The sequence below is a fragment of the Triturus cristatus genome, chromosome 3_2 (genome assembly GCF_964204655.1).
Source record: "Triturus cristatus chromosome 3_2, aTriCri1.1, whole genome shotgun sequence".
Lineage (NCBI taxonomy): Eukaryota > Metazoa > Chordata > Amphibia > Caudata > Salamandridae > Triturus > Triturus cristatus.
Window position 1 is genome coordinate 171,326,859 of NC_140584.1, and position 12,995 is coordinate 171,339,853.

General features: G+C 44.7%; 1 long non-coding RNA gene across 1 annotated transcript in view; it reads right to left on the reverse strand.

Moving 5' to 3' along the window:
- Nucleotides 1-12,995, reverse strand: part of LOC146856972 (uncharacterized) — a 279,388-nt gene that overhangs the window by 17,075 nt on the left and 249,318 nt on the right. The gene's annotated exons all lie outside the window — the stretch shown is intronic.

Below are 12,995 nucleotides of genomic sequence, written 5' to 3' on the forward strand. Positions count from 1 at the left end.
CACGCTACGGGACCTGTGGTCAACTCGTTATATGGTAGACTAAAGATTACCAGCGATATGGACTACTGGTGGTTGTGGACACAGTTTTTGGGCAATTGGACAGCCAGATTTTTAATCAGGCCTAAAGTATAGAATGTTAAAAATCAGGTTAGGCCTCTGTTGTTTTCTCCATCTAATGTTGTTGGTTTACTAGTGGTAGAAAGAAAAAGAAAGAGGTAAAAGTGTAAGCTATTCTGTTTGTCACATTAATTTACATTTTTGCACAGTGTTTGTGTTAGCACTGGGGGTCTCTAGTTGGCAGAGGTAGGTACCTTGGCCAAATAGGGACCCTTGCTTCTAGCCAGGGTAAGGGGGTACACTCCTAAAATAACCCCTGCTCACCCCTTTGGTAGTTTGGCACGAGCAGACAGGCTTATATCAGAGGCAGTGTGTAAAGCATTTTTGAACACATACAGTAACCCAGTGACAACACTACAGATGGACAACACACAAGTTGTAGTATAAAAATAAGTATTTTTATATAGACTTAAAACAAGACCACAAACAACAAAAATCCACAATACTGTACTTTAAAAATGGTAGAAATAGCTTAATTTGTTTAAGATGGTAAATGCGACACTTTGAGTTCAATGTACTTTAGGATGCGTAATGCTATACAATGAAAGTGTTGTAGGGAAGGTGATGCATCGGTTCCTTACACGCAAGAACGGTGATGCGTCGGGTCCCTACTGATGCGTAGGCGATGCGTCGGTTCTTGTCTGCAAGGGGAGGTGATGCGTCGGTTTCTTACTGCACTTTCGTGGTGGTGCGACCCGCAACGCCGTGATGCGATGAAGATCCGGTGCAATACGACAAAGATGGTGGCTTCTTCTTGATGTGACACAATGCGTGCACGCCCGACGGCCGTGCGGTGACTCAACGATTCTTCTGAGACGCGATAGGCCCTGCGACACGCTTCCAGGTCATGCGACGGCGTCTGTTGCGATGGCGAAACTCTTCTCCGGCGATGTGAGGCGCTTTGGCGATGATGCGACAGCTGTGGAGACACGCTTCTCCGCTGATGCGGCGGTGTCTGATTCGACGTCGGTCCTCTTCTCCAGAGATGCGACGACAGCAGCTGCGGCGGCGACACACTTCTTTGTGAGTCGCGCTTCCAGCTCCTTCCGACATGCAGTCCCTTAGAAAGCCCGGCACAGCAGCAGGCACTTCCAAAAGACTCTTGGGGAGCTGGTTGGTGAAGTCTGTTGTCTCGGAGACTTCAGCAAGAGGCAAGCTCTATCTCAAGCCCTTGGAGATCCTTCACAAGTTGATGATAGTACACACAAAGTTCCTCTCTCCTTTCTTGGGCAGTCAGGCAACCACTGCAGGCCAATCCTCCAAACAGCACTCAGCTTAGGGATAGTCTCTTCCTCAGTTTCTCTGGTTCCTCTCCTCAGCAAAGGTTTATTTTTGTTTCCCAAAAGTGATCTAAAGTTCTGGGGTCTGGGTCTCCCTTTTTATACACAGTTTCTCTTTGTTCTCTGGAGGCAGAGAGGCCTTTGCCTAGTCCAAACCAGTTCTGGTCAGTCCTGGAGCACTTTGTTGACAAGACTCCTTCTTTCCTTTCACAGTGCAGGCCAGGGACATCAGACGCACCACACGAGGTGAAGCCAGCATTGTGAAGGGAAGGCACAGCCCTATTCAGGTCCCAGGTGCAACTCCTCCCACCCATCTACATGCAGATCTCTCTATTCAGCCCTGTGCTGACTCACCCTGTCACTCAAACTCCAGACAAGGAATACACAACTTAGCAGAGGCAGGCTTGGATGGTTATGCAAGACAATACCTAATTTCTAAAAGTAGTATTTTCCAACACAGAATGTTAAAACCAACTTCACTAAAAGATGCATTTTATCATTCTGAGTTCACTCATACTAAACTCGAGTTTCTACCTAGTTCCCTGAGTCAGTTAGGATTATAATATGTAATAATCAAACTGCCCATTCTGGCCTATGGGGAACAGTTAGCCTTGCAATAGTGAAAAACGAAAATGGCTGTAATTCACTATTAGGACATGCCACACACATCAGGGCTTGTCCTACCTTTTACCTACAATGCACCCTGTCCTTGGGCCTACCGTAGGGGTGACTAATATGCAGAAGAGGAAAGGTTTAGGGACTGGCAAGTGGGTGCACTTGCCCAGTCAACATGACAGTACCAGACTGCACATAGACTCAGCAATGGCAGACATGAGACACACGTTTACAGGCTGCTTCTGTGGGTGGCACAACCAGTGCTGCAAGCCCACTAGCAGCATTTGATTTACAAGCCCTGGGCACCCATGGTGCACTGTACTAGGGTCCGACAAGTAAATCAAATAAGCCAATCATGGAGTTATTCATCCATACATCAATTTACAATAGGGAGAGCATATGCACTTTAGCACTGATCAGCAGGGGTAAAGTGGTCAGAGTCATAAAACAGCCAACAACAGGTCAGAAAAAATACAGGAGGAAGGCAAAAAGTTCAGGGATGACCCTGCAAAAAGAGCCAAGTCCAACAGTTTGTATTCCTGTTTGGAAAAAAAGACAGATTGTTTGGTTAATTTTGGTTAGCAACAGAGAAAAATAACATTGCAGTAACTCTATTGAAATTGTTATATTGCATAGCTTATTTGCACATTACAACCTAGGAAAAAAGGGTGCTTGTTTGAAAAGGAAATTGGAAAGGTGAGATTTGTTTACCTCAAGTATACTGTTTTACTGTATTTTGGTACTTATGGGGAACTCTGTGGTGATCATAAAAATGTGCATTGTAATGTACATTTCAACATGTTTAATATTCTGACTGGAAGTGTATTTATTTGAAATGTTTGAGCAAACGGTTTTCTAAAGTTGTCACTTACTACAACAGCAATTTTAGTTTTGTTGAGGTGGTTTGACAAGCAGGGAAACAAAGGAAGAACTACAGTTGTAAAGGGATCATTTCTAATACTTTGCTCTAAGTCAAATATATCTTGTTTATTTTGTTTGCGAACATATTTTTGGCCTAATGTTTTTAGAAAGTAAAATAACTGTGTTCCTGTCAACTTTACTGCATTTAAGAAAATGTGTAAAATTGTTTATCTCTCTAAAAATATATTTATCAGTGCAAAAACCTTTTTAAAATATGTTTAATAAATTTGTGTGGTAATGGTATGCATTGTAAAGGTATGCATGGTAAAGGTATGTGTGGTGAAGGTAGTTTTCATGTATCTCTGTGGCATGTGTAGTAGACGTATGCATAGTAAAGACGTGCTTGTTTCAGACTTATATTTGGTTTAGTCACATTGTAAAGGCATGCGTGGTAATAACATGTGTGTTTCTTTCATGCATCCAGGTTTAAAGTCACCCGGTCAGCTTTCTCCTAGTTTAAAACAGAATGATTCTAAATTCACAGTTTCCTTAGTAGTATCACTTTATTCATGTTCAATTCAGTTAATGTGATTACGGTATCAATGTTGCCAATTGCTAGATTACTTATCCTCGATCTGTTCATCATAGAAGTGTCTTTTATTTTCAGTTTATGCCATTTGTGCAATTTCAGTTTTCCTAATAATTGGAAAAAGTCTATCCTTCTCTGTGTGTAACTGAAGGAATTCACAGAACAGAAGGACAATCCAAATAGCAAAACCTGGGATGGGTGGATAAATCTACCCCATTACTGAGTGTCTTCGCTGTCCCTTCTCTGTCCCCTTCTTTATTCCCATGGGGGCTGCTGTTGCTTTTGCTCCATCCTCGTCTCCTGGTTTTCTTATAGATGTTGCTACTTTTTTTCTTACGCTTTGCCTCTGCCTTTTCCTCCTCTTCCTCTTCCCCTGACATGACCCTGATCTTTCCGCCAATTTAGTTGATTCTTTCCATGGTTCAGGAGGTGAAATTCCTCCCAAACATTTATTTTTGACACACTTTTGTCTGTTTGCCCACCCATTCCATCTTCTGAGACATCACTCTCACTCAAATCACTTATAGATTCTCTCATGAGCCAGTTTGAAGGGATGTTAGGCTCTGGGATGTTTTCCTATTTCTTCTAAGGTCATCAAATCTGCGGCTGAAGGGTAGTATTCTGCCTTTTTGTTAGTTGTGTTGGTCTCTTCGAATTTTCTCTGTTTTTTTAAGGATGATCTCCTCTTAACACTTAGTAAGTTCCTTTGGCATGTCTTCCAATTATATTCATTGGATACTTCTTGTTTCAGCTGGTCTATTATTTTTAATAGCACATCACGCTCTTTCCACACAAATTTTATGAGTATGGTCTTAATTCGATTGGAACATTCCATGAGATTGGTAGCCCATTCTTTTATCGTATCTGAATCTGGTTGATCATATGATGGGGCAAATAGAATCCTCAGACCCCTTGGTACTCTTGCCTATTATAGATATTTTTCTAGAGTAACATCTTCCCACCATTTTGAAATCATTTTTTTCATCAGCTTCTCCAATTTGTAATACTTTTGGTTCGCAGATATTGCTGGGCCTTCACTTACAATGATGGGTGCATGATTGCCTGAGTTAGTGAACAGCTTGTTACGTTTCTGTCTCCTGTGTGTTTCAGAATTGCTATTCACTTTTCAACACATGAGTAAACTTGTAATACCTCAGTAGCTAAAACACTATCTCCCATGGAGTGCAGGAGGCCTTGGGAGTCCTCACACATCTTCTGGCGAGAGCACCAGGGGATGCCTGAAGAGTACATCTGTGTACTTGCTGCACAGATAAAAAGGCCGTCACAGCTGATTACAGCTTGTGACCAGAGCCTTCTGTATTTGACCCCTAGATACCTGTAAATCAGTCCACATTATGCACTTGTGACTCATTCTCGCCCTACGCATAGCAGCTCACACTACGGGTCCTCCAAGTCTACGTGTTGTTGCCCATAGAAGACGGTTTTCAGCAACTCGCCTCATGTTAATCCAACCAGTCATCTGATATGCGCTTTCACTGCCGCTTCTCGCATCCAGAGTTCTGTGGGTCACTGGCCCAGTATTACATCGCAAGCCACAAAGATCCTCTAAAGACCGGGGGCCAGTACTGGCACCGGTGAGAGTCGGGGTTGAGGAACCCTATTAACTCGTATCACTTCCGGTAGCTTAGAAAAGCACGGACAGCAACAATAAATGCTTGCTCCGATTTTGTTTTGTTAATAGTTTATTGCTCAGATGCCAAAACTATCCCAAAGCATTTTGACGTATTCCACGCCTTGTACATAGTACATGGGCTTATCATAAAACAATAAAGAGGTGAGATGGTGTTCAACAGCACCAGAGGGTGGACTTTTCATGTTTGTGCGTACTGTGAGCTGAAATCGTCTCTAAGCACTTGAGGATTGCTGATGTAAGTAAAGATGAGGGCCCGAGGGTGCCACAATGAATTGCACCTGCATCTCCTTCTCTATTTAAAGCTATGCCCTCAGTGGCTGAAGAGCTCCACCTCTGCAATTGCTTTCCTAACTACTTATGACCAATACCACCAGTCTTCCCACAGATTTTTCGGAATTCTTAGCAAATGCAATAAATTTCCTTAACATCCTCTCACTCTCCTTCTTTATTTCTCTAAGTACATTTAAGGAATTCAACATTTTGGAAAACATATAATTAGATTGTTGCAGCCTAATGTGACTAGATTGCTTTGAACAGCACCATTCAGCCTCAGCTTGATATGCTCTTCTCAAACATAATCAGGAGGCTAAAGTTGGTTTATTGCTCTGCACTACTACTCATCACTGCTTTGCACGAATCTGTGACATGTCCTTATGAAACATCAAGCCTGATGTAACCCATACTATTTTGCAAATTAATTGAAGTGAATGTTGCCTAATGTGCACAGCCACTCTGTCTCTGACATGACCTCCACCACCTTAACACATTTCTTCCTATAATACTACTCTAGCCTGTAGCCTGTAGGCCCATAGGAATTAATTGAAAGCCATTCCTTAATTGTGACACGCAATTTGCGACTCGCAATTAAGGAATGTTTGGGAATCTCTATTTTTATAGCGATTCCCACAAGCATAGGCTTTTGCGATTCCTTAATTGCGATTCCTTAATAATCTCAATTAAGGAATCACAAAAGCCATCCTTGATGCATGTGCCAGATAAAGTGAAATTTGTTTCTGCATTAGCATTGTTGGCCGGTTTCCTCCTTGCTGCAAAAGCTTTGATTTGGAGAGTGTCAAAGCAATATTTTATGTGCAACCTTGCGGCCAAGTGGGGTTTAAAAAACGTCCAAATACTCTTCAAAACTTGAGTTCAGTTTGACACTAAGACCTTGTGAAGTCAACCTTCCCAACCTTGGGTTTTGGTGAAGAGTATTCAGAACATACTCCCAATATATCTGCTTCAGGTGCTTTTTTGAGTGCACTGTTAATGTTTGGGGATCGCTCCAGAAGAAGTTTAGGCCTAGCTTAGAAAACCAGGTCTGAACACCGGGAAACCAGGAGAAGGTGGTGATAGTGTCAAGTATCAAAATTTCCCATAGTCCCTCGCTATAGTGTATCATTTACTGTGTGAGCCATAGCCTTATCCAGTAATGCATGGGTCTCGAGACAGCTAAGTGCTCTGTTCTTTTAACATCTACATCTTGAAAAACAAGTATTAATGGTGTAGACCTGTGAAGGAATACTAACCATCTTATAAATTTGTTTTCGCTCAGTGTAAGCTGATTGAGATTGTCTGCACCCCATAACTCAGCAACATTTAGTGCAGCTGCTTGGGCCCTGTGCTTGTAGACCTCAAGGGCCAGGGAAATCTCTTCAGATGTAGTGGCTTGGTGCTTTTTAATGATATCCACAATTCTATGAACAAGAACAGTTTTGGATTTGTTGATGTGTGCGAGCCAAGAAAGTATACTGTCTAACATTATACTCAGAATGCTAAAGTTAGTTACATGATCCAATTTTTCCTGTCGTACTACAATATTTTAAATAAAATTCATATACGGTCAAATGGTCTTGTATTTCATTTTGTTAGAATGAATTTCTAGACCCTTGGCTATAAAATACTCATTAAAACTATAGAGAAGCTTTTGTAGCCCCTTCCACGTCTATGATACCAAAAAAGTATCATCTGGGAAAAGTAGTGTAGGAACTGTGGCCCCTCTTCAGAGTGTCTTGGTTACAATCCTGCAGATGCTTCACAACATCATTGACATAGGGCGATAACAGGGTAGGTGCAAGCACTGTTTCATTGTACTGACAAGCATCCTTAACCCTGGTTGGTAGACTGTCAAGATGTTGTTTTCGTCTATCCTGTCATTTAGTTTATTAAGGACCTGTCTGGCATATTTTGTAAAATGTCTATGAGACTTATTGGTCTATAGTAGCCTGGTCCCTGACAATTCCCTTTTTTCATAAATTGGAACTATTTTGGCCCCTTTCCATGTCGAGGGGACTGCTGCTCCTGAGGCCGCCACATTACAAAGTAGATTGACGTAGAGTGCCCATACATCTATATCATGCCTTAATACGTCCCCTGGGATTTTGTCTGGTGCTAGAACTTTCCCAGCCTGATAGCATCAATAGCCACCTTGTGTCTTCTAGTCTGAAGTGAGTTGCATATCTGATACCATTATTTATATGGTCATTCAATAGCACTTGCGATTCTTGGGAATGCTCGGCAGGCTCAGAATAAAGTTCAGGGAAATGGCACGTCCAAAAACCAGGGTCTAGGTAATGCTCCGTGCATGTGAACAGATACTTGCCACCCTGTGCAACTATTTTCTAAAAGGTAGTGGTGTCTTTGCATTTTGCTGTGTGGATCAGGCGGTTCCAATTAGCCTCTTTCCAACTCCTTTCAGCTAACCTGGTCCCTGTATCCATCTCACGCTCCATCACAGTTGGCTTGAACTTTTGACTTTCCACTGGTCTCGCACAACCAGATAACCACAAGTGCCCCCTTGTGCTTTTAGGCACTATACTTATTTAATCCTTTAAAATTGCATATGCCCATTTCTACTGATTAGATGTTTGTCTTTTTGGTGTTAAATTTTGCATTAAATTAAATTTTACTCCATTTTACTAAATTGGTGGGAGATTTTTTTCTAGTGTTGTGTTTTCACTTTATTACTTTTTGAGGTGCTGCATAAGTACTTTACACATTACTTCTAAGTCTCTAAGTTAAGCTTGACTGCTTTTGTGCGAAGCTACCAGACGGTTGAGCACAAGATAATTTGTGGTTTGTCCGTGTTTTACCCTGACAAGAATTCAAATTGCTTCTTGCGTAGGGTTCAGTCCACCCCAACTAGTAACCCAATTTCATACAATGCCTATCCCAGGACAACTGTATATAATTCTTGTTTGGTATTCATTTACTGAACATTATGTTTTCTAATATACAATGCTGTTTAAAAATACATATTTGTAGCAGATTTAGTGCCAATGACACAAAGAAAACTCCTACCCATTTTGTCATTGTGATAAAGATAACATTTGGGCCATAATAGGATTTCTTCAAGGAGTAGTGTAAAATATTGGTGACAGGCAGCAGCCCACGAAAGGGGTCCCCTTGCCACCTTCTAATATTTGGTCCTGGTCTCTCTCACAACTATTGTGTTTTAGTCTTTAAGAAATGAAGTAATAACTTCTTGGCCACTTGGCAATCCTTTGAATACCAGGATTTGCACAGGAGGAGCGCTTGATAGTTTTTTGTCGTTACTTTTGGTGAGGCAACTTGGTTAAGTGTGATTTGAAACTCACAACCAAGAAGTAATAGATTTCTATAATTCTATAATAGGAATGTCAGGAGGTGAGAAGTCAATAAATAGACTCATTGCATCGGAAAGTTTGTTAGAAATATTAGCCAGTCTCGAGATTATTCACTATTAATGGTCACATAAATTACCTGTGGTGGTTTCCAGTGGTTGGTAGTGTTAATAACAGACCCCTGTACAATGTCAGTGTCTCACAGAGAAACCATGACATCACTAGGTATAACGGGAGATGATAGCTATCTTCCTTTCTGTCTATTATCCTATCTCAGGTTTCTACATTGATTAGCATGTAATCAATCTTTGATCTGGCATTACCTCGTTTAGATGTAAATTAAGTGGGACTGTCAAAGAACGTCCTACCATTACAAGCTCTCAGCCCATGCTTGTTAGACCTGTCAGCCCTTTGGGTGGTCCCTCCTCATCATTATTTATTTTGTCCCACTTTTTGCCTCAAACCCTGTTAGTATTTTTCCTTTTTGGGAACCACCAGACTTTTTAGTATTGATGCAGATTCAGGGAGCCATTTTATCTACCCCTGGAACTTCTGTCTGAGGGCCTGGAGCACAAAATGGTGGCCACCCATTGTCACCTGTGACATCACTGGAACCTACTAGAACCTTCTGCAACATTCTGGAACCCTGTGACAGTTGGAGGCGGTTTGGAATGTTGGGAAGCTAAGCCAGAGTTGACAGTTGGAACTGGCAGTTGGCACCTGACTGGTGAAGAGAGAGCAGCAGAAACCTGAAGGAGGAAGGAGTGAGGCAGCAGGGGTGGAAACTTGTGCCTGGAGTGGGGTCCATAAACCCACCCTTGATACTAGTCCCTACTGACTGAGCCCAGCCTGGAGCCCTGTGTGGGAGAAAGCAAGAAAAACCATCTTAAGGACCTGGACAGCAGGAACAGGCCTTAAAAGTAAAGAACAGCAAGTACCTGACCTGGTTACTGGTAACTACCTGAGGTCCGACGTCGAGAAGCCTAGAGACCTGGAGCCCGAGGTGGAGAAGCGGCGCTGACTGGAAAGCAGACGTCGTACCCGGAGCCGCCAGAGGTCGAGAGAGGGCGCCAACGGAGGTCGTGGAGAGTACCAGAGGTCGTGGAGGAAGTCACCCGAGGTCGAGTGTGCGGCGTCGACGGGGGAGTGAAGTCCGCCCTCCGGAGTTGCCGGAGACCGAGGTGAAGCGTGCCGGAGGTCGGGAGTGGAGATCGCACTCCGGAGTCGCCGGAACCTGAAGAGAATCGTGCCGGAGGTCGGGAGTGGAGATCGCACTCCGGAGTCGCCGGAACCTGAGGAAAGGAGCACCGGAGGTCGGGAGTGGAGATCGCACTCCGGAGCCGTCGGAAGTCGACATCGAGCCAAGACTGCCCGACGTCATCGAACCGGAGGTCGACATCGAGCCGAGGCCGCAGACATCGAACCGGAGCCGTCGGAAGTCGACATCGAGCCAAGACTGCCCGACGTCATCGAACCGGAGGTCGACATCGAGCCGAGGCCGCCGACATCGAACCGGAGCCGTCGGAAGTCGACATCGAGCCAAGACTGCCCGACGTCATCGAACCGGAGGTCGACATTGCGCCGAGGCCGCCGACATCGAACCGGAACCGCCTCACGGCGTCGACACGACTCCAGCGGCGTCGGAGCTTCATAAAAAGGGCAGTAAGTGGAATAGAGGGCGCCTAAGGCCCTGTGGAGCCCTGAGAGACTATCCTAGGGGCTAGAGAGGTGCTGGAACCAGCTTGATTGTGCCAGGGGTGAGCTGAGACTAATACAGAGGGGTTGTGTAGTGTGGGAGAGCCAGATCTCTAGATTCCCCCTTGATCTACCTCAGTTTAGGCCTCAGCCTTGTCCAAGCCAGGGAGTATACCCCTCAGGCCATCCAAATCTCTACAAGCTGGGATTGGGACAAATCATCCCATAGTACCTCAGGAATGTGAACTGATTTACAAGTGTCACTGTTGGCTTTTATTATTTATTGAGAGCACTGTATTTATTGTATTTATCCTATTTATTGCCTCACAGTATTTATTGTTTCACAGGATTTATTGTCGCACAATATTTATTGTCTCGCTGTATTTATTGCCTCATAATATTTAATTGCCTGTTGTGTAATGCACTTATATTTATGCCTTGATTATTTATGATCTACCTTATTTATTGAATCGTTAAGAAAGTATTTATTTGACGTACCCTTCCACAGAAAAAGCCTTGTGTACTGTGATTGTATTATTATTTATTTAATCAGCAACTAAGAGAAAAGGAGATAAAGAGATATATTTTCAATATAATTTTTAAGGTGTAGTGTCGTTTTTGGTACGGATGCACGCATGGTTATTGTGTGGGTATAGCGTATGCTTAACACGGTGCCTTCCTTCCCGCTCGAGCCAAGCTACCACAGCGTGTCTGGGAGAACACCACCACCACCCTTCCGGTGTGGGAGTGGGTTTTTCTAACATGATTGGTGTTCAGCGGCGGGATTGAGCTGTGCCTACGTATACTCGACAATAACTGTGGGTAGTCCATAGGCCTACACCTGGAGTTTTCTCAAAGCGGCCTTCCTAATTGTGAGTTTTTGTTTTTCCAAATTTACTCTGGTGGTGGGAGGAGGTATTATATAAGGTACCCTCCTGCATTGCTTCTGTAAAAACCTGTCTTCTGTTCTGAGTGGGCAAAATGGAATTTGTCTTAGAAAATGTGGAAACCTATACTGTGGCCCAACTCAGAGAGTTCTGTCAGAGAGAGGGGGTGTACTGTCCCCCAGGTGCCAAGAAGGCTGAACTCCAGACCAGCTTGAGGGCTTGGTGGGAGGCACGACGAGAGAGTAAGGCTGAGCAGGAAGACAGGGATGGAGAGCCTGACAGCGAGGGGGCTGGGATGTACCAACCTGAAGTGGGGAACCTAGTAGCGGGGCCCAGAACCATTTCCAGGAAGGGCAGCACTGTCTCTAGCGGTGGCTTATCTGAGGTAGAGTTAACTGACCGGAGGGAGAAAAGACAGCTCACATGGAAGTTAGCGGAGCTGGAGAAAGAGAAGGAGGGACAGAGGATGGCTCACGAGTTAAGGCTGAAAGAGATAGATCTTCAGATCCTAAGAGCTAGGGCACACCCTGTTCCTAATGGTGGCAGCAAAGACCAAGAGTTCACTAGGGAACCCAAACCCTACTTGCCAAAGGACATAGTAACTAGCTATGGGGCGGGTGACGGTATCGCCAAGTGGCTAGCGCCCTATGAGGTCTCGTTAAGGGCCCATGGGGTTCCAGAGAAGTATTGGGGAGGGGGATTGTACAAGTACATGCCTCCAGCTGGTAGGGATGCATTATTGGCCCTCGAGGAGGATGAGCAGACCCACTACCCCACCATGAAACTGGCGCTCATAAGAAAGTTTGGACTAACACCCGAAAAGTACAGACAGAAGTTCCGGGGTAGTCACAAACTGGGCACACAGAATTGGGTGGACTTCCTGGACTATGCAAAGAAGGCACTAGAGGGTTGGATTCAGGGCAGTGAAGTGAGGAACTACGAGGGGTTGTTTGATTTAGTACTGAAGGAACACCTGCTCGAAAAATGTTTCCCTGAACTGCGTCAACACCTGGTGGATAGCAAGCTGACCAGTCCCCGGAAGCTTGCTGAGGAGGCGGACATTTGGGCTAGTACCCGGGTGTCCACAAGGGGGACTGGAGGGGATACTCAAAAGGCCGGACAGGGCGCCCCCCAGAAGAAAGAGGGAGGGGAAAAGAAAAAGGAGTTCTCCAAAGGCCCCCAAAATAATTTCCAAGGTAAGGGAACAGGATTCACCCCTAGGGCTAACCCACCCAGAAACCCTAATCCTGGCCAGAGTCAGCAGCCAAGGGTTGTCCATTGCTTCGAGTGCGCTGGCGTTGGACACTATAAGGGAGATGTGAAGTGCCCGAAACGACCACCCCCTCCCATTGGAAGAAAGACCCCCGGAGTAGCTAGTGCAGTGCTCGGGGAGGAGATGCCCTTAACTAAGGGAAGGGAGTGGGCGGGTGTCACTTTAGTGTCCCTGGGAGAACGGGAGATGGTTCCTAAGATCCAGGTGCCCGCAAATACCGTAAAGTATGGGCAGTGGGTCACCATCAACGGTCAAAGAGGGGAGGCTCTGAGAGACACAGGAGCCAGTATGACTATGGTACGTAGCCAACTGGTGTCTCCAGAGCAGGTAATTCCCGATGTACTCCACCCAGCCGCGATGGCTGACGGCAGAACAGGCCACTATCCAGTGGCCGAGGTTCCCTTTGAATGGGAGGGGGTTGCAGG